Source organism: Astyanax mexicanus, chromosome 17 (genome assembly GCF_023375975.1).
Source record: "Astyanax mexicanus isolate ESR-SI-001 chromosome 17, AstMex3_surface, whole genome shotgun sequence".
NCBI lineage: Eukaryota > Metazoa > Chordata > Actinopteri > Characiformes > Acestrorhamphidae > Astyanax > Astyanax mexicanus.
This window is the reverse complement of record NC_064424.1, coordinates 31,910,438-31,934,039: the sequence shown is the minus strand read 5'-3', so window position 1 is coordinate 31,934,039 and position 23,602 is coordinate 31,910,438. Positions and strand designations below refer to the sequence as shown.

Below are 23,602 nucleotides of genomic sequence, written 5' to 3'. Positions count from 1 at the left end.
AACTTATGTTTTTAGATTGAGCCACAACCATCTCATAACATGCATACACTGCTTCCAGAGTCAGAGCAGGTGCTGTTTTATCCTTACTGGTGCGATTGAGCGTCATTCTATAGGATTGTGCGTGTGTGTGTTTGTGTGTGTTGCAACCTGTTGACTCACTTTGTAGGGAGTCTGATGAATGACCGGCGCTAGGACCCATCCAGATTAATCCACACACACATACACACACACCCGCGCTGCAAACTGAGTGTGTGTGTATATATATGTGTGTCTTTGCGTGTGCGCGCGCGCGCTCAAAGAAGAGCTCCAAGTGTCATCCAGAGCAGCCCAGCAGCGCCATGCGAGCGGCTTGAGCTCCGCGCGGAGGCAGAACAATCCCCCCCCCCAGCTCTGCGCCAAACGCCCCCCGGTAACCCCCACCTCCCCACCCCGCTGCTGCTTCATCAGAGGGGTCTCGTGGTGAAACGGAGCGCCTGTCTCGTGCTTTCCGGAGGCGGGAGGAGGAGGAGGAGGATCATGTCTGACGGCCGGGGCGAGAAGGGCTGAGGCAGACGGACCCCTGCAGACCCCCAAAACCAGCGCCTCGGTTACGGTTCTTCCTCTGAGAGGTAAGTGAGCTCGTGCCGCTCCGAGGCAGGGCTGCGGCTCGCGCACTCGGCAGCGTCTCCCTCTTTCTCGCGCTCCATCGCGGTGCGTGCTGTGGTGGTCCAGCCTGTGAGTCATAGCCCCCCTCCCACCCACCTTTCCTCCGAGCAGAGCGAGAAAAGGCAGAACTGGCTCTCCCACGGCGCGCGCGCACACACGGACACACATGCACGCGCCCGCATTCATAAGTTTGTTTGCGCTGGTCCTACAGTGTCTCGTGTGCACAGTTTGGCATGCAAATCCCTCTTCGTGCTGCAGTTGCATTGTAGCTGCCTAGGCAAAGCTCGAGCCCAAAGGCTGCCTGCGCGCGAGCGACAAAAGCGAGTTTTGAACGTGTGGATCTTATGAAGTCATGCACTGTAAAAAGAAATAAATTATTGTTGCACTGCCTTACAGATGCACCAATTATCAGGTTCTGGATCGATTCGATAACCATTAAACGCTTATGGTCATTTCGATATTGATACTTTTAATTACTTACAATAATTATACACTTTTACGTAAAGCAACACTTCTTAAGATTTGTAATTTTAGATTTAAAGCAGCCTATGACGAACTTTGACTATACCTGTCAAGTCTCCAGTTTGGGCCAGAAAACTAATGTATTTTACCCCTTTTTCCCGTCGTCCTCCCATATTAGTATTTTCTTTTAAATTTCCTGTTTTATATTATAAAAGAAATAAAAAAAAAACATTCCTGTGCCTCTTTAAACTGAAACGTCACTGACTAAGTTTAGTGCCTAAAGTGGGAACAACCCTGGAACAACATGTACATATGTATAATATCATACATACTCCTTCTGACTGCAGACAATACCATTGATCACAACAAAATAACATATATATATATAATAATTAATATAATAATATTAATTACTACATACTATATCATGATGCTATGATACTAAACCTTGGTTGGGCTGGTGAGATGGCTTAAAGTGGGTGGCAGAAAATGTCCCTTATTTTTAAATCCAAAACTTGACAAGTATGACTTTGACGTTAGGAAAGATGCTGACAAAACACAAGAGCTGTTTTTTGAAACCATGTCCTATTTTGGTTGAAGATGCCAGTCGAAAAAACCTTAATGTAGGGTCGGCATAAACATAGCTACATAGTTGAACAGTTAAAGGAAAAGTTAACGTAAAGATATCATTTAATTATGGTGTACAGTATGTATGTTAGTTCTAATCGAAACATTGGCAAAACATTCTCCAACATGGCTATGAATTTAAGCGCTGTATAAAACTAATGCAATGTATTAAAGATGCACCGTTAGTTAGGTTCTGGATTGATAACCGTTAAACTTATAAGGAAAATTTGAATGGGTGTTAAACTCGTTGTAACACCAAAAATAGTTCCTGAAAGAAAGTGAATATTGTGGTTCTGTATAAAACAGTGACAACTCAGAAACCATTTGGATGGATAAAGAGGCACTAAAACCTAAACCATATTTTTTCATTAATAGCTAAAATGTGTTCCTATAAAGTTGTGAAACACACCAGTCCTACTTAAATTTTTTATCAAACTTTCCTAACCTTTAAAAAGTGCTTTTATTGCAGACATTTCCAGGGTTTCGCAGGGTTAACTGTGCTATAGGTTTGGATGATTCTTACAATATCAATAATAATGTCAATCAATAATACCTGCCCCTGGTGTCATCCAACCCTCTACCTCTCACCGCTATCAGAGGCACACTGCTGCTGCTGCAGTTCAGCCCAATCAGCTCTCCCTCCTGATCCGCCCCTAAACCCATACATCACCCAGAGCCCTTCCCAAACGGCCCCTCCCATTTTATAGCATTTTTCAAATTTAAGCTGAGGGTGGAATCAGCTAAAATCTAATGGTTTAGTTACACATTAAATGATACTTTGCCTGGTTGAAGAGTTTTTCCTATTCATTGAAACAACATAAAAAATTTAAAAAGCAAGATTTTACTAAATCCAAATAAATATAATACTAATTCTCTAATATTGTCCGACAGCTCTGGGAAAAGTAAGGAGGTTATTTTTTCCAGGGCAGTTCTGCAGGTTGTTGGATCACTGAACTGCTGCCACTGTATCAGGCCATTCCAGGCCAGTCTTCTTTCCTCCAGCTGATTTGTTAAAGGAATCTTAAGGAATTTTATCGTGTTCCTGTCAGCTGCTTGGAGAACGGAGATAACGATTTCCCCTAGCAGGACCAGCAACCGCCTGCGTATGTGTGTGTGTTGCCAATGTGTGTGTATGTGTGGGTTCCATGGAAAATGTGCGTTCATGCCTGGAACTGCCCACTTACAGGAAAGACAATGCGATTTGAGTGAAAATGTGAAGATAATATCTGCCTCATGAAAATTAAAACCAAGGGAGATGAGTTGCTTTGAAAGAAGAATTCCTACTGGATTCCGGCCAGTATTGATCATAGATGTTTTCTTTGATTTCAGTTTAGATTCACGAACAGATACTAAAACATTTATATAAAATACTGAATAATGTATTAAAGTTATATTGTACATTAAATTAATTCATTATAATAGTCATACATAAAATAGACTAAATAATTACTTGTAGATACTGATTATTAAATGATTAGATATTGAATAACTAATAGTACATAGTGAATCATTAAGAGAAGATACTAAAAAATGTATTGTAATTAATGGATCATTTATAGTGGGCACTGAGTAATTCATAGTGGATACTAAATAATTTATAGGAGATTTTGATTATTTTTAGTAGATATGGATTGCTTAATAGTAGATTCTGAATACTTAACCCGCACTTATTCTCATTTATTCTGTATACTGAACAATATTAAGGTAGTATATACTATTCTGCAGTGTATACGAATGAATTCATAGTAAATAAAACAATGTAAATAGCAAATAATTAATAGTGTATGCTAAATGATTCACCAGTTACTGAATGATTCATAGTAAATGACTCATTAAAGGTAGACCCAAAATAAATTAGTTGTTATTAGCTAAATCATAGATATTGAATAATTTTGGAAGATAACTATTAACAGTTAATAATTAACTTGATCGTTTTCTTATGGTATAAAGGAGATCTAGGAATCAGAATAGTTTGTGCCCCAGTGTGTGCTTCCAAATTTGGAGTAGTTCTACTGACTTGATAAATATGGGCCAGTATGCCTCCCAGTTCATCAATTTACTAAAATGTCTGAATCAAGCAGCGTGAGTTGTGTGACATTACGCTGTGATTTGTGGGGGATTGTGGGAAAGCAGCACTCTGCCTGTGAGAACGAATCAGCTGGCAGATGAACAGAGGCAGCCCCCGTGATGAGCGAGGCCTTCTCTTACACTCGCGATTCAACACACACCTCCACACGGCTCTAATCACCGCACCGCTGCGTCTGCTCCAGCTCAATGATGTATTAATTAATGAATTAAAGCTGGCGTCTGTGCTCTTACTCGACTGGGGATTGTAGTCTTAACAAGCGGGGTGTTTAGGGCATTCGCTGTTTTCAGCAGCACAGTGATGATGGGCAGGGATGGACTGTGACAAGATAACTGTAAACATGTTTATTCTAAGACCTAAGACCTTACTCACCCAAATAAACGGATTTAAGAAGCGGAATCAGTGTAGATTAACATCCAACGCTCGTTTGACTTGAAAACTGAAAATATTTTTGTAAGAATAACAGTTTTGTTTACTTAACTTAGCTTAGCTTTTTAGGTCTCACCACCCTGCAGTAAGACCTGCTGAATTAAAAGGGAAACTTGGTTGTCTTCAGAAAAAAGTGTATAGATGCAGATGAGTCTGGGAAGGGATTTAAAATAAAATAAAAGAAATGTATTTAATTGAATTGAATTTAATTTAATTTAAAAATATTAATGGGATTTGTACAAGGAGGAAATACTGTCACAAACATTTTCAGGATAATATTTTACACAGTCATTGGTTCAGATAACAGATAGGTCACAATAAAATTCTGATTTTGCGAGAAAATATTTGGGACACTTTGCAATGTGAACATCATTTCCATTCATTGTTAGCAACATTAACACATATTTCTTCAGAAGAGCACTGTGTTTTTCGCACTAGAGCACCAGCATCTCAAACTAAGACAAAGTGTTTGTATGCAACCATGCCTCTTGTTTGTCCACCCCTTTATAAACCTGCTGTGTCTGTTAGCATTGTGGCTCTAACTGTACTGAAGCCAGCTTTTAGCATGATACACTCTACATTAGGGTTTTTTATACCGTCATACTTTGTCAAAACATCACCACAGTATATGATCAAATACAAAGTTCAGTTTGTTTACAGACTGAGTGAACACTGGCTGCGCACATGTTGAAGTCGGTCATATAGTACATGTTCATCCATCAGTCTGACAATTAAATTTTTTTTGCACTGCTAAAAAGGACTACATTTAGCTAGCATGATATATAACACTCACCACAGGATATAACATATTTTTTGCACTATAAGGAGCGCTTAAAATCCTTACATTTTCCCAAACATTTTCAGTGTGCCTCATAATCCTGTGCACCTTATGTATGAATTTTACCAGTCAGGTTGTAAAAAACAGTAAAGCTACTCCGCTGAAGTACAGTGTTATACAGGAGTTTCTATTTAGCCCAATACATCGAGGATAGAGCAGTATTAGCATTAGCCGGTAATCACGCTAAGTGCTAGCTCTTTCGCCATTCAGAGGTAAATATATCGGACTGAGTATAGCACAGTTAGCTGCTAATGTTACTGCATCCAGCTATAGTGGCGGAAATTTTTTAAGAGTTACAGTTTTGTTTACTTACTTTAGCTTTAATCTCGCCCTGTACCCAGCGGCGAGAACTGCTAAATTAGAAGAAAAACATAGCAACACCCCTGTTCCTTACTAGCGTCACATAATGTGTCTTATGTATGAAAATAGACCAGAATATAGGTGTTTATTGATAGTGCACCTTATAATCTGGTGCGCCTTACAGTGTGAAAAACCACGGTACTTCATGGCTGCAACACAAGCCTTCTTATAGTAGATAAGATAAATTAAGATAAAACTTTATTGTCCATTAAATTTACATTCAATGGACAATTTTCTTTGGCAGTCTGGCAGACAAATACATGAAATTACAAAAACACAGTAAGTAAATAAATCACAATATTATTAAGAAGATCGGATTTTTGGCCACATTTACCATCTGTGTGAATGTAGCCTATTTTAAAAGCTAACAGGCTAACCGCTAACAGCACAGATTGTGCTTGAATGAGGCTCAATTCATACACATTCACAGTCGAGTAAACTCCTGAGAGTTTTAAGGCACATTCTGCAGACTTCTTTGTATACGTACAACTTGGGTGGACCTATATTTTTTTTCCCCCTCGTTTTCAGAGATTTACATCAAATTTAGAGAACACCCCCATCCTGTGGCCATCTTAAATGCATATGAAGGAATGAGCTATTTCTGCCTGAATTAGTGAGACACAAATCAGAAATTTGGCACATCAGGCATGTCATATTTATGAAATACTATCCTTATTTGAAGATACAAAATGTTTTGATACTGCAATATATGGTATTATTGTTATACCACCCAACCCTACTCTACATCTACACAAACATCAGTTGTTTTTGGGCAATATTAATGCTTAAAATGTTAAGTAGGTGTTTTTTAAAGGAGAAAATAAGAGTTTAAAGGCAGATGTTGTCATTCAATGTACTACTTCTTCCTAGTTCAAGTAAAAGCTTGAGTAAAATAGTACCTAAATTGAGCATGGGCACTTGATAGGGGAATAATCAATGTGTGGCCTGGCTGAGATAGAAACAAAGACAGCGAGCAAGAGAGACAATAATAGTGACAGTAAGAGAAAGAAACAGAGAGAGATAGATGGATAGAGAGTCTCTGTTCAGTGTGCCACGCTGCTCTGCTCTCTCAGTAATTATCTCAGCTCTGCCCGCTGCGCCACACCATAGGGGGCATAGGTCGTAGGGGGGTGCCAGCTGCTGAGGAAGAGCTCTCTGTGGCGGGCCCGAAAGAGAATGGCAGGCTCCAGGACCCGCCGAGGAGCGCACCTGCTGGTCCTTATTACCTGCACACTGGGGTCCCCCTCCCCCTCCCAGCAACACCACTACACAGGCCAACCTCCACTCAAACACTGCTGAAACTCCTCTACAGCAGAGTGAGACTGAATAGACAACATGGGCACTTTAATAGAAACACCTACTACTATGTTGTGCTTTCACTTATTGGCCACTTTATTGGAAACACCTCCTACTACCTTGTGCTTCCACTCACTGGCCACTTTAAAAGAAACATCCTGCTACCTTCTTTGTCTACTTAATTGGTCACTTTATTAGAAACACCCCCTACTAACATGTTCTGCCACTTTACTCAAAGGCAAAATCATAAGGCTCAAAAAACTGCACAGTTCAAAGACCATTCTTATTCTTAAATTTGTCATTCCATCGTTTTTTCATTAATTTTAAAATGTCTAGTTGTGATCTGTAGTGTAAATGTGATGTGATTTAAATGTCTGAATTACTGGTCTCTGAAGAAAGACAGGATTTGGCTCTTGCTCATGAATATTCATACATGCAAATATAGCACCTCTGACTGGCTTACAGCACTGCAGCAGAGAACGTGACCTGCTGCTTCCCCCCCACAGTCAAATTTACATCTCTACAACTCAAAGGACAAAATGTTTTTAGTGCTACAACTTTAGTTATGAAGATATAGCACTGAGTGCTAGGTAAATTTAACCCTTAAACTTTGCTTGACGTGGTTGCGCGGCTCTCCCCACGACCGAGAAATGTTATTAATGCTGCCGGCCGAGTGTAGGCTGCCGCTGCAGCCGCATGGATTTTCCCCCCGCTCTTCCCGCGGACCCCCCCCACCTCCCCATTGCATTAATAACGTTTCTTTCAGGTAACGCTACTAAACTCTTACCTCAGATGGTGATGTAGTGCTTGGGGAGTTTCACCACATCAAAAACCCAGAGTCCACTCTATATCATAGAATCTCTTTTTACTGGTGTTCTGTAGAGTTGAGCTGCCTGGTCAAACTGTGCTTCCCTAGTGTATATTTAAGGTCTTGGTTAAACACAAAGTCCACTGGAGATTCGATTTAAACTTACAGTTACTCACACAAGATAGCTAACGTTAACTAGCTCTGTAAACAGAGCTGTAAGCTCCTCCACAGATCAGGACCGCCTGTGAGCCCAGGTGGGCAAGGCCATGAACTCACTGGTTGACTGAGACTTCTGAGCCTTTCCTGATCAACTCGTATTTTTGAGGATTTATTTTACTAGCTGGTCAAGGGAGGCTGAGAAAGAGTTTCATGTGCAGCATGCATATACAACTCAGAGAGACCTATAATATTTCACAAAGAACAAAAAAAGTGGAGACCTATAAGACCTGAAGCCTTGTGCCCTAACACAAACACACACACACACACGTACACAAACAGACATACACACATTCACAGATACTGTACTGAGAGTGTAAGACAGACAAACCCTTAAGCACTCTTAGCCCATCAGCCTTACCGATGTGGTGAGTGATCAATAATTCATGGTGTTATATTAATGCCTCCCCAGAAACGGCACTTTTGCTCCTGCCACTATTAGTGTCAATAAATGTCAAAACACTAATTATGACACATCAGATTTTGCTTTTGGCACATCCGAACAGGACTAATGTCTAATGATGGTTGGTCATTGTTTCAGTGCTGCAGCACTGAAGTCTCCAGTCCTCCACTGGGACACTGTTTTCATCACAGCAGAGCTAGGCTGCTTCCTCTGGAGTGTGTGTGTGTGTGTGTGTGTGTGTGTGGACAGTTGAGGGAGCTAATTGCCAGCTCTAAATAATTAATGCTGTTGAAAACTCTGAGAAATGCCAAGAAGCCAGGGTCTCTTTCTCTGTTATTTCCTTGAATATTTCCTCACGCCCACGTCACGCCCTCTTATTCCCCTACTTCCCTCTCTCTTTGTCTACCTAGTTTTTACTCTCCTGTACATCTTGTATATCTGGCTTCTGTGAAGTTCATAGTTGGAGTCGAGTCTTTAGATTCTGAGCACGAAGTTTCAAGTCTCTGGTTGCAAGTCTGACTCATGTATTAAGTCTCTTGGCAAGGACCTGAGAGGACCTGCCCTGCAGGCTAATAACACTTTTAGATATTGTCCTGACGTAAATTTTTTTGTCATCTGACGTCATGACATTTTATTGACGTTTGGTGGCCAGCTGGTTGGTATCAAGCCTGACTGTATTATGTCTCTGAGGAAATTTTCAGTGATCTTAAGTTTGAGTCCGAGTCTAGTCTTTAATCTTTGGGTGACTATTCCCCTGGACTTTTCCCCGTGGTTAATGCAATGCATCATCCCATTTTCTCCTTAATTTACACAGCCAATTACCTAACCCACTCATTAGGACTTCCCATTTCACTAGTGATGCCCCAACACCAGGAGGGTGAAGACTAGCACATGCTGTGAAGTCGGCCACCACCAGTAACATCACAGCGCTCTCGGAGGAAAACGCAGCGACTCATTTCCGATACATCAGCCCACAGACGCCTTGAGCTGAGTGACATCATCCTTTGGAGTGATGAGGGAAAAGCGAGCGCCATCTACCCACCAGAGAGAGCAAAGCCAATTGTGCTCTCTCAGGGCTTCGATAGCCGATGGCAAGCCACAGGAACGGGATTCGAGCTGTCAATCTCCCGATCATAGTGGCAGCACTTAGCCTGCTGGACCACTCGGAGCCCCAGCATGTTCGATTTTTTTAAACATTTCCCTTTAAACATATTCAGGTCAGGCCCTCAGTTTGAACTGGTCCTGTCAACAACCAATGAAAACTGAGCATGAAAAGTACACAGAAAGTAGTTTTTCTTTATCTACTTGTTGTTGTTTTTTACTTTTTGTGCTCAAATGTTTTAAATTACTACTGTAATGGTAATTTAAATAAAAAGCTAAAATCTGCCTAACATACGTAGGATAGCCTTCAATATTGAGCTGTTTTTCTCACCTCCAGCTCCCTCTGCAGTCTGTACAGACGATGCTCTATGCTCCCCACATTTTCTAATGCAAAGACATTTTTCAAATTTTGCTACCACTAAAAATGCCTAAAATAATATTTAAGCCACTGCTGGAAATAGATCATGTGCTCATTCAAAGCAAAATTGAGATCATGCCTTAAAGCGACAATTTGAAATATTTTAATCCTGTACAATATCCATTATCAACACTTCAGTTTCAGATTTTGAGATTTGCATGCAGCTTTTTTTTTATCAAAAACTATTTTAGACATTTAACAGAAGCTACAAAAAAAAGTTCTTGACTGGAGTGAATCAGCAGTGGAGAGGTTTATGAAACTGTCTGGCAGATGTGATACTTTCCCTTTTTATGCAGGAAGTGTTCTCTTCTGCTCATAGATAAGCCATTTCCTAAAGAACATGTGTGCAACAAGATAAACCCTGTCGGAACTGAATTATTCAGCACGTCATAATTAATTAACCTGTTAATCTAGAGACCTCATTACAGCTCAGCTATTACAGAATTATAAATGGCTCTAGTTTCAAACACAGCCTGGTCATGATTTTACTGCAGTACGTTCAGGATGTTGCCGTCTTCTCCTGTGATCTTGCCTTTTATTTTGCCGCTTTTTTGTTTTGGAGAGTCGGAGCCAAGCAGTTTGTGGTGATTAACCGTGCCTAAAAGCATTGTAGCGAAGCCCACAGTGACCACATACTGGGTCATAAACTATTGATGCATATTCGTGTACACAGTGTGGTCAGTTCCATGTTCAGACAGGCTGATGGATGATGTCCCTCGACTCTGAGAAGCTCCCAGGGGGGCTTTAGGAGCTGGTCAGAAAATGTGCTGGGAGGAATTGAGAACTGTACTCGTTTTTTTATGTGACAGTAGAAAAAATATTGCTAAGCAATTTATAGACAGAGAAAGAAGCAGAAAAGTATGTTTGTATACACTTTTATATAATAAATGATTGCTTATATATATATATATATATATATATATATATATATATATATATTATAATTTAATTTCAAATTTTTCCTTATTTTCTCCCCAATTTACATGGCCAATTACCCAACCCACTCATTACTATGAATTTAAAGACTAGCACATGCCTCTTCTTAAACATGTCATCACAGCGTGTTGCCTCTTTTCGAACTGCTGCTGATGCAGCATTGCCGATTAGCATCACAGCGCACTCGGAGGAAAGCACAGCAACTCAGTTCCTATACATCAGCTCACAGATCCCGTGTTGTGGAAATCACCCTTTAAAGTGATGTGGCGAGAAAGCGCCATCTACCCACCCAGAGAGAGAGCAAGGACAATTGTGCTCCCTCAGGGCTCCGGCAGCTGATGGCAAGCTACATGAACAGGATTCGAACCGGCGATCTCCTGATCTTAGCCCCATGGACCACTCAGAGCAATAAATTATTTAATTTTTTAACTTGATTACAATCAGCTACACACTTTAATAATACACACTCCAAATTCTAGAGGGCTCTGACTTTCTAAGATCTCTTTATGTGGAGGAGTAGGACTTCCACATGATCTGCTTATGTGTCTTGATATGTTGGTTATTATGCATCATCCAAAATTCAACACACACCACCAGATTGCAAATCGATCATGGGGTTGACGTATGAACCTGTGTAAGTTGTGAGGTGTTATCTTGAGACTGAGGCTGAACACTGGCCAGCATGCTCGTGGCAAGGCAGTGTGAATTATGGGAGTTGGAAAGAGGCTTGACAGTGGGTGCCAGATGGATAGGACATTCCATTTCTGAAGGTTTTGGAGGGCATTTAACATTTCTTGGTCCACAGTGTGTGTACCAGGATCATGTTTTAGAAAAGATTACCACCCACAGTGGACAGAGCAGTAGGTGGTAATGATTGTGCCTAACAATGTCTGGCTTGATTTGTTTATGCAAACAAGCGAGTGAGTCTGGCAGAAATCCATGGGTTATAGCAAAAGTCATTTGACACAATACTGGTCCCTGTCCCATGACATGTGGCATGTCAGTGAAGTTCAGTTTTTGATGAAAGTGCTCTATTATAATGTTTGAAACGTTCCAAGCCAAGAGAATCGCACACTTCTCTTCCCTCACATAGGCTTTTATCTACAGCACACACACACAGCCACACCCGCATCTCCAGCATGGAGAGAACGCTAGTTGCCTGGTGACTGAGGGCGAGGAAGAGAGAGAAAAAGAGAGAGAGAACAAAGAAGAAAGAGAGCAGTAAAAGGAGAGGTGACAGTGGGGCGGAGAGACTGAGAAACAGTGAGAGGACAAACGCATAAAGGAGAGAGTGAGGAAGAGGAAAAAAAGAGGAAAAGAGAGAGAGAAAGAGATAGAGTTAGAAAGTAAAAGAGTAAAACAAGATCAAAGCAAAGGGGAGTAGAGAAGAGAGAGCCAATGTGAGAGAGTAAAAGAGTGAAAGATAAAACAGGAAAAGAGGAAACGAGGAGATCTTAGTGATAAAGATAAAATCAAACCAGAACATGTGAGAATGAAGATTCCAAGTACATTTTTTGGACAAAATTATGCATTTTATAAAGTAGTGGAACCTTCACACCAAGTCGAATGAGTTTCTGTGCCTTCTTTGCTCTGTAAATGAAGCTATAAACTCCACAGCTTTCTGTTTCTCTGCTCCTCTGCTCCTCCTTATTAGAGAGCAAAGCTATTAGCACATTAGAAATCTAGAGTTCAGGGTTATTCTTTAGTGCTGTAGTGGGATTTTATACTGGCTGGAAACTGCAAAGAAGTTATTGTACTGGATACCCAAAGGAAAGTAGCCCAGGGATGCTGCTGCAGTGGCGCCGGTAACCAAAGTAAGATGGATAAACACTTCAGAAATGAGTAGCGTTTTCGGGTATTTTAGATTAAAAAAATTGAAAGCCCCATTAAAACTGTAATTCAAATTAACCAAATTAATCGTAAAAAATCGCTCAGCACTACTCTGCCCTAGAGTCTATTTGATGGTCAGAGATTTATACTCAAAATTGCAAACAAAACTGCAAACAAAAAACAAAGTGTATAGTTAACTTCTTTGTGGACATAAACAGACTAAGAGCATCTTATATTGTCAACATATGTGAGTATAATTAAGGTTTGTTGGACTAGAGATGCACTGAATATTGAAACTGCACTGAAAACCTGAAATATTTGGCCAAAAATGGTAATAAAGCACTTTTAATGTTAGTAAAAAGTTAAATTAAATAGTTAATACTAAACAATGACTAATTTATTTTAAATCAATACTTTAGTGTTTCTTCTGACATTCTGACTACTTCCCAAGCAGGGACTAAAAAAGAGAGCCAGCAAACAGCTGGCTGCTTTTCTCTGTGCAGATTTTGCTTAAATGTTACTTGAATTGTACTGCTGGGGTAGCAAAATGAAATAAATAAATTATTGATTAGGATAGCACTGCTGAGGTAAATGTACTGTGCGTTGTTTGTCTGCTGACTATTCAGACCCGTTCTAGTGCATCCATTTAATTATCTTTAATTACTTGTTAGCCACATTAGCCCTTGCAAATTAGCATTGCAACGAACGGCTCATACATGTGCAATGAATGTGTGTGTTTTGACATTTGTTTGTCTATATAAATAAATAATATTCTGTCCATATAGGTGTGTGTGTGTGCACATGGTGTTAGGGTGGCAATAAAGCATTTGTCAGTCTTTACAAAAGTATGTGTGTGTGTGTGTGTACACATAACACACCCTTACTGTAATCTCTGAAGTGAGAGCCGCTGCTGGTGTCTAAGGGAAACGTATGGTTGCTTGCTCTGTGCAGTATTTGTTGCCATAGCGATAGGCGAGTTGTTATGTTGATATATTTAGCATAATCAAATTGAACAGTGTTTAGATGGGGGAAGAGGTCCGTCTTACCCAGCTGAGAAAGAGGACGGAGCTACTCTTCCTCTGTCTTTCTGTCTGCCCTAGCAGTGAGATTACAGTTCTTTTAAAAGATTTGTTCAGAAATTCACTTAAATGACTCAGTGCTTCAGAATAGTTCACTACAGGAGGCTGATGATTAATCCCAGCTCAACGTTTTTTATGAGCCACATGTTTGGTACTTGAATGGCAGTATGAACAGCAGTAAACATATCAAATCTGAGTATTGTTATTATTGTTATTTGGGCCTTGTACTTGCTGGGATGTGAAGGTGTCCCAAAAAAAAAGTTTTTTTACCGAATTGAAAACCTCTGGAATATAATCAAGAAGAAGATGGATGATCACAAGCCATCAAAACAAGCTGAACTGCTAGAATTTTAGTGCTGGCATAAATTTATCCAAAAGCAGTGTGTAAGACTGGTGGAGGAGAACATGCCAAGATGCATAAAAAAAACTGTGATTAAAAACCAGGGTTATTCCACCAAAAATTGATTTCTGAACTCTTAAAACTTTATGAATATGAACTTGTTTTCTTTGCATTATTTGAGGTCTGAAAGCTCTGCATCTTTTACATTTATAATTTATATTTATGTTTATTGTTATATTGTTGTTTAACCAAGATTGAGGCAAAATATTGTGCATGTCTCTTTCACAGCGCACAAAACTGAGTTCAGACAGAGCGCAGCTTCGTTTATAACCAGTCGTTGTCTGGGGGCCACAGGCCAACTCGGGGCCCCAAGCAATTGCTTGGTTTGCCTGTATTGTTGCAACAGGCCTGTATGTAGATTTGTTAGGGTTTGTTACATGCATAGAAATGTGAGAAGCATATTTTCATTTCTGGTTTTGAACATCTTGGGTTATATTAAGGTTACATTTACACAGCTGGTGAGGTATAAAAGCAAAAGGGGAGTATGAGGAAGAACATGACATGAGTAAAACAGAAAGAAAGAGAGAGAAAAAGGAACGAGTATGACATAAATATCCAAAGATCAAATTATGGTCTTATGTAAATGCAAACATATTGTATATATGCCGGATTTCAATACCACGTATAAAAGGGGCCTAAATCAGTAATGAATGCAGGCAAAATCTATTCTATTCATTTTCGTCATATGTAACAGGTTTAGTACTTGCTAGGTGGTGTGAATATTGGTATTAGGGTTGCAACGGTATGAGATTTTCACGGTATGATAACCGTCTCAGAAAATACCGCGGTATCACGGTTATCACGGTATCACAGTTTGTTACATATATTATTAAACTGACCCTTAAAGAAATTACAACAAAGGTGTTTGTTCAATTAACTATTTATTGTAGAAACCTGGAACAATTATATAGATAATGTCTCCTTAAAAAAAATAAACTGTACACCATTAGGTGAAGGAAACCAGGTTTTTCCACTACTCTTAAGGTCATTAAGGGTGTATATAATTATATATATATATATATATACACACACACACACACACACACACACACACACACACACACACGTGTCACACATTACATGTCCTCTAAGAAGTAAAGATCCTGTGTTTAAACTATTCAGTACAATTATTTAAGTTTAAATTATTTAATATCTGATAAACTGAGCCTGGGTCAGTGTCTGATCAACAACTGTTGTAAACGTCCGTTTTACTGCCAAGTTGGTATATAACCAGATAGAGGGGATTTATTTCTGAGTCTGGTTTTAACACATGAAAAACAGGCACGTCAGAATTTGAAAATTAACGCATGTAAATGAATGGCGTCTTTCACATCCAGTCCGGCCAGGACCTTTACACGGACACGTGAATCCGTCGTAGCACGCACTTCACGCCTGTACCTGCGTGCCCAAATTTCGGATAACTCAGCGCTTTTGCGGGCGCTTACCGCATGGGTTGTGCACGACTACAAAGAGGTTTTATTTATGTTCAGATTAAAATGATAAACTAAACACATACTTTGCGCTGCACAGTGGGGTGGTGTTCTTGGAGATGGGAGAACAGGTTTGACGTATGTCCACCTTTAGCTGTGACTTTACGGCCACATTGATTATAAATCGGATAACCATCCTCGGGTGCGTTCGGCGGGTATCTGAAATAGTCCCACACTGCTGATTTTAGTTTAGCCTTTTTTTAGGCGGACGGAGATTTGTTTATTCTGATGCACTTTCTGCTGTTCTCACCGCTGTGTGCTGAGCAGCTGAAGCGGAGCAGAGTTGCGCATGCGCGGGTGAGTTTCTCCGCTGGCTTGCGTTTTACCGGTAATAAGCAAACACACACGGTATGATAACCGTGCATTTTAATACCATGGTATACCGTGAAACCGGTTACCGCTGCAACCCTAATTGGTATACTAAACACATTTTCCTGTTAAAATTTAAGCGTTAAAGGAGGTAAAAGTGGAACAAAGCTGACTCTGTGAACGTTGCCTTTCATATGTGGTATGAAATTGTATATTTATCAAATACCCAGAGATGCCAAGTTGGAGTACATTTGACATTATGGCTAAAATGTGAATCCGTTTTAGTTTTAATCAAAACAAAAACAAAAAACTGCAAACAACCCCTTATTGTAGCATGATCAAACATAATTTAGTTAGCTGTAGGGGTGTCGAGATGTAATCGAAATCGATCGAAATTGTGTCATGGTCTCGAGCCTCGAAGTCTAAGGGGATTGGCGATCCCTCCCTCTAAGCTACGCAAGCGCGCGCTACGCAAATGGTGCAGCACACTGTAGCCGACGCCGCGGACATTGTGACTGCTCATAGAGCAGCCCTTTTTCTTAAAGAAAAATTGAAAATATAAAAATAACAGTTGTTTTGTCTAGCCTCAAATATGTTCATAGTTTTTCTCTCAGATAAAGTTAATAATATATCTTTGTTAAAGAAACAACTTGTCATTCTCAGGGACAAAAAAAGTCTTATTATTCATGTTTAACTGTTATAGTAGGATAGAGTTCAGTTTGTTAAGGCTCTAATTGTTCTATTATTTTGTACATGACTTTTCCTGTATTTTTTATTATTTATTTTGTTATTATTGCTGTTTTAATAGTGCACACTGCTGCTACCTAAAAAAGCCACTAGATGGCATTACATATATATCTTAATTAAATTATTTAAATTTGACCATTAGTGCCTAATGTGGTGTATTACAGATCACTTGTATCACTTTGCATCACTTATATCAAGCCCACCTTTTGAAATAAGATATTGTAAATTTGATGAATCAAACCAATGACTGACCATAGACTAATCTAAAACTGGCATAGGCCTTCCTGCTGTAAAATTAAAAAAAAAAAAATCGAGAATCGAATTGAATCGTGACCCTAAAATAGGAAATAAAATCGAATCGAGGATTTAGAGAATCGTGACACCCCTACTTAGCTGTCATAACAGAAGTGACTTTTCTAGCATTGTGTGATGTTGAATGGATGAAGTTGGGAATGACGTCACACCCAAATTTGCTGCGTTTCAGTTAAACAGCTATCGTTGGCATTGCCCAGGTTAGCCGTGCTAATGATATCAGTTGATACGTAGGTTACAAACTAGGAAATCCGTTCTGTAGGAGCGCTCCAGTTAAAATGTCCTACTCAGAACTAGGAAATTCCAACTTCCCAGTTCAAATGGGAGGCAGCATTAGTCAGCTACTATTAAACGACAGTTTTTGTGGGGGATCAGAGATCATGGCTGTTCAGTTTAGGCATGTTCCCTTACCTTTTATTCACTGAAATGTAATTTTTTTGAAGTGTTTAAAGATATTATACACTGTAGAGGAAGAAATTTACAAAATAATTTCAGACGAGAGCAGCAAAATGTTGCTACTCACGCTTTCTCAGTCACTTTGGTGTGTTTGAGTGCCGGGCTTCTTTAAGGTGGCGGTGATGAATTGTGGTGGAATATGGTGTGTGTGCTCTGTGTGTCGCTCTCTGAGCTCTCCGCTCACAGCCAGAGGCTTGTGGGTGTTTTTTTTTTTTTAATACGAGGCGTACTGGCTCTTCGCCTGTCTTCCACTGTCAGAGCTCAGGATTCATCTACAGGAATATAATATTTCATGGCCGTTCATTATACACACACACACACACACACACACACACACTTAGCGTTTCTATGAGATTCAGTGCTCTGGGTGTTCTGGTGGTCTCATTTAGCATAGGTTGATGTACAGCCTGTAGTTCCTTTTATATCACTAAACGACTACACAGGTTGTACTCTCTCATCATCCCTTCCTTTTTTTTTCTGTCTCTTCTGTCATCTACTTCTTTTTTTCTCCCTATATTTTCTTCATATCTCTGCTCTCTCTTTCTTCTCTCTCTTTCTCTGCCTCTTCAGTTCTGTCTCTTTCTCCATTTAGCTAGTAAAACCACAAGATTTTAGCTTCATGACTTGCTTCATGGCTGTGATTTTAACTTTGATTTTAACTGTTTTCTTTTTTACTTTTCAACTGCATGCCTGGGTACAGCTGTGTAATTTTTCAATAGCACTATTCTGGAGTTTTAACTTACGTGTGTTTTGACTTGTTTGGCCAGCTTCGTAACTCCCTCTACATGATTTCAGCTGCATGACTTTATAAAATCTGTGGTTTAAACTGATTTGGGCTGTGTGATTTAAACTTATGTGAACTGATGTGATTAAATTAGTACTATGTGGCATAAAACCACTAGGGGCCCTATTTTAATGATCTATAGGTGAGCCGCCAACGGCATACCACACAGCTTGATTTAGGAGATGTCAGTGCTATATATGCTACCATAACAATGGGAAAAGTTTGCCTTGTGTGGCTTGAAATGCACAAAAGGCATGTACTAATTCTCTTCATTAATCATGGGTGTGTTTTGTACCTGACATGCAATAAACCGATCAGGTGCGCTCTGACCTTGGCGCATTGCTATTTTAGGGGCGCATATACCGGCATGTGTTATGGGTTTGTGCACTTCTGCATTTCTATGTGTGCGTAATAAGCGAGGGTGTTGACTTCTGTCTAGGTTGTATTCAGTCAGTGACGCACCTGTATTTTTCGTTGCCAAGATAGCAATACATTATAATGTAAAAAAAATAAACTGTTGACAGGGTGTAACATAGCAATGAGCATCTTGACATGCCTTGCACAAGGTGTAAGATAGGGTCCTAGGAGTGGCACAATACACCTTCTTCATGTCTGCATCTGCTGATATCAATATGAGACCAAAAAATATGTTTCCCTCGCTTGAACTAAGCTGTTAATAATATTCTAAATAAACTTTTTTGCAGCTATCTAAAAATGGTATCATGCTCAAACTTAAAAAAATATATACTATATAATATCTGGGGTAACACTGTGTACCCCAGGATTGTGTAACATCCAATAATATTACTCTACTGCCTTAATGCACACATTTATTTTACTTTCAGTGACTCTTCTGTGTCTCTTTGCTTGTGCAGAAAAGTTTGAAAAGTTTTAACTTTTTTGTGATTTCAGCTGTGTGATTTCAACTGTGTAATTCTGGACAAAATACATGCAAATTAAGACAAATATATGTATATTAAGCGAAAAAATCTGAAAATGGGTTAAGCAAAATTTTCTTACTGTCTAACCTTTAAATGACCACTATAGGTTATATGCTATGAACTAGCATATATTCTGTTCTAGTTTACCAGTATAGGTTATATTTTGTTTGGAGGACCAGTTTTCCACCATCTTGACCAACAAGGACCAGCTTAGACTATCCCTTCTCAAACCAGTTACCAGCAGAATCCGGTGCTTTTCAGCAGGAGCTTTACCTCCATGGTCCAGTCCAGCCTTTGACATTTATATTCATGACTATGTGTGATTTGAAAAGTGTGAAGCAGGGTTTCTTCGTTCAGTCACATCGATTAGAAAGTAAAGACGTGTTCCTCTCAAGCTTCCCCTGAGCTGTTTCTTAGCAATGACCTTCTGTGTGATTTGACCTGCCTAACATTGCTTGTAACATCGATACCATGTTGTACACCTTCAGCCACCAGTCAATTGCGTCATTTAAGCTACATGTGTTTTAAAGATTTTAGACACCTGATTTTAGTTGCGTTCATGTGTTGTGTGACTTCAGATATATGACTTTGGTAAAGTTTATGATTTCTGATTTGAGTTTAGTGTGATTCAAACAATATTATGTAGCATTTTACAGTGAAATAGAAGCATCAAACTCTATGTGAGACTCCACTTAATGCGTGATTTCAACTCTGTGATAACAACTCTAAGATTTCAAGTGTGAAAACTGAGCATCATAATTCGAGTTGTAGGACTCTATGGGCTGAAGTTTGAGCTGTGAGGGTCTCATGACTCTGCATGACTTTATGAACTGTGGTTTTAACTGATTTGAGTTACGTGACTTTAGCTGTGTAATTTTATTTGCACTGCTTTTAACTGTGTGATATTTGGTGCATGTTTTTAACTGTGATTTTAACTGTGTGTTTGAGTCCCATGATTTCAGCTGCAGGATTTTAACTGTGGGATTTGAGTTGCATGACTGCAGCTGCGTGACTTCAGCTCTGCGATCTTGTTTACAACAAAACTGATTGTCTTTAACAGTATGTGTTACACAGCATAATGAAACAGTGGGTGTTATTGAGATTGGCTGAGACTGGTTTGCCTCTAAATGAGGTAATCAGGCTGTGAACAGTTTTTCATGCCTTTCCCTTTAACAGCAGATCCTTTCTAGACCCCAAAATGCAGCCTTTCTCTGGGAAACAGAATTCCTGGAATATCTTCAAACCATCCGTAATGCAGGTTGCGTGACTCTCCTGTCCATTATAACCCCCCCCCCCCCAGTTCCTCCCGTATTCACAGAACAAGGCCTGTAGGAGTCATGTGAGCATCATGTCTTAGAAATACTTTAGAATATTTAAAATAAATCTTTATCTGCTGTACAGTAAAAGAACAGCTTACTCCCAAAGATCTCTACACTCCTACTACCTTGTGCTTCGACTCACTGGCCACTTTATTAGAAACACCTACTAATACTTCGTGCTGCCACTGTCTAACCTTTAAATGACCACTATAGGTTATATGCTATGAACTAGCATATATTCTGTTCTAGTTTACCAGTATAGGTTATATTTTGTTTGGAGGACCAGTTTTCCACCATCTTGACCAACAAGGACCAGCTTAGACTATCCCTTCTCAAACCAGTTACCAGCAGAATCCGGTGCTTTTCAGCAGGAGCTTTACCTCCATGGTCCAGTCCAGCCTTTGACATTTATATTCATGACTATGTGTGATTTGAAAAGTGTGAAGCAGGGTTATTTTGTCTGTTTCTTCGTTCAGTCACATCGATTAGAAGGTAAAGACGTGTTCCTCTCAAGCTTCCCCTGAGCTGTTTCTTAGCAATGACCTTCTATCTCACTCCCTTTCTCTCTCTCTCTCTCTCTCTCTCTCTCTCTCACACTCTCTCTTTCTTCCCTCACTCATCCACTTTCTGGCATTTCATAATTTTCCCTCAGAACTGACTCATCAGCTCTCCTCCACTGTGTTTGTCTGGAGCTTTAAAAGCCTCTAGAAGTTACAATGGTCATGTAGGTGTTAATTACATTTACACAATGGTAGAAGATAGCACTGCCACTATACTGGTATCAGAAGACAATAATTTAAACCACCAAGTTGGCTTGAGTACAGTATAATATTGTGAACATTAATTCCATTATGCTTCTTTTGATTTAACACAGAAGCTATGAGGCTATTTTAGATGACAAGTGATGTCAGGCTGTCAGGTAATTGGGATGATTTTTTATAAATCAGATTATCCTGTATTATATTGGCTGAGAGGCGTTTTATTTGTCACATTATTAGCCGGCAGTGCACTGTAACCGAAGCGCTCCATGTATTACTCCGCCACATACAGGTAACCTAGCAATGATGCAGCGCTTACAAACCAAATACAAACCAAATGCGATGTCACTAAACACCACTGGGAGCTGCTGGATCCCATAGGCACAGTAAAGAAACGAATCAAACCAATTGCATTTTCTCGACCTGTTTGACTCAAAATCTTTTAATAAACAGTGATAATGGAACTGTGGTATAACCACAATAATACACTCGAGGTTTGTGATATAATGTGTAATATTGTCACTGCTGTGATGCGGTCATAGTGCCAGTATTACACGTTATAGCACGAACCTCTTGTGTATTATTGCTTAATTGTGCGATGTCTGTTGTTCAATCTATACTCTTTTCAATTTTTTTTTTCCCAGTGCAGTCTAGGCTGCTCTGCTTGTGAATTGTTGTTGATGTCATGCCCGATAGACTGTCAACCAATGAAAGCCAATCTGAGCTGAACATTTCAGATATGATCCACAGGGCTTATACATACTGCAATGTGAGCCTACGTCCATACACATATAATTTTGGTTCATTTAGGGCAGATCAGGTTATGCGAGGACTAGAGATGTGTTGTGTCATACACAATGATATTGTCATAATTAAAAAAAATTGGAATTAGAATTGGAATTCTAAAGAAATTGGAATTCTAAAGAAATCAATATTGTGATTAGAGATGGGACCAATCCAGAACCCATTACAGTAGCCTAACCCTAAACCTGTTCTTTATTATGTGGGAAAGATGTTTTAGTTAGTCAATTTTTGAAGGATTAAAAAAGGCTGTATGTGTACTGAAATACAGGTAAATATAAGAACTCCTCTAGTGCTCAGATCAGGCTAATGACCGGGTAAAGCTACCCCAAATCTACATGCTGTGTACACTCTAAAAAACAGAGGTACGATATGAGTACTTTTTTGTACTCGAAGGTACACTCTTTATAATTGTACCCTCAAAGGTACAATATTGGTCTTTACGGGGTCAGATTTGTTCCCTCTGAAGTACAAAGTCATTTCTAACAGCAATAAGTACAAATTTGTACCATTTAACCAGCCAAAGGGTACATTCAGTATTCTGCATCACTGTACTAATGAACAATATATATTTAAATTGCACATTTTTTATTTGAAAGCCAGACAATTTTGTATCATCAAGTTTTTGAGCCATATTTAGTTGATGATAATGTTTATAATCTTTATGATCTTTACTGCCACAAAAACCATGGGTACAAAAAAGGACTTTCACTGAAAGGTACCTTTTTTGCCTCAATATAAGGTACAGCCCCAGCGACAAGCTTTGTACTCTTTTAAGTACAAATCTGTACTTATATTTCTTAGAGTGTACATGTGGATAACATGGAACACAGGTCAGTTACGGTACACCTGTCTCTGTCTCTATTTGTTTATCTTTATCTCAAGACAGCCACTGAGCAGGAGTGTGTGTGCGTGTGTGTGCGTCTATACTTGTGTCTATACTTGATGTAAAATTCTGAATATTAACTGAAATTCTGAGTATTGATACAAATGTACCTTTCCAGTTATAATTGGCCTACTGGTAGGGATATAGAATGAATGCATGAGTTGGGGTGGTATGGGTAGGTATGTATTGGAATGGATGTATATGGATTGGTATGGGTGTGTATAGTTATGGATAGATTTGCATGGGTATATATGGGTATGCATGGGTATATAGGGCTATAGACATGTATTGGTATATCTGGATATTAATGATTATGGTAATGGATCTTATAGGTTTAGAAGTGTAAATGCATGGTATGGCCTTAGAGGGGTTATTGGTTTGGGTATGGGTATGAAAAGGTATGAATAGATATTGATGGATATTTTTGGATATGACGATGGATCTTATGGGTATAGAGGTGATTGGGTATGGGTTGATATGGCAGGGTATGAATTGTTATTGTTAGTTTTGGGTATGGGCAAGTAAGCGACCGGATTTGAGGCAAAATATTGTGCATGTCTCTTTCACAGCGCACAAAACTGAGTTCAGACAGAGCGCAGCTTCGTTTATAACCAGTCGTTGTCTGGGGGCCACAGGCCAACTCGGGGCCCCAAGCAATTGCTTGGTTTGCCTGTATTGTTGCAACAGGCCTGTATGTAGATTTGTTAGGGTTTGTTACATGCATAGAAATGTGAGAAGCATATTTTCATTTCTGGTTTTGAACATCTTGGGTTATATTAAGGTTACATTTACACAGCTGGTGAGGTATAAAAGCAAAAGGGGAGTATGAGGAAGAACATGACATGAGTAAAACAGAAAGAAAGAG

The 23,602-nt window shown here is 39.5% G+C and overlaps 1 protein-coding gene across 1 annotated transcript in view; it reads left to right on the top strand.

Annotated features, from left to right (window-relative positions):
- The first annotated feature begins 295 nt into the window (after positions 1-295).
- rab27b (RAB27B, member RAS oncogene family) overlaps positions 296-23,602 on the top strand; it is a 70,084-nt gene continuing 46,777 nt past the window's right edge. The window contains exon 1 of the mRNA XM_007230991.4: positions 296-608. The gene's annotated coding sequence lies outside the window, so the exon portion shown is untranslated. The remainder of the gene's footprint in view (positions 609-23,602) is intronic.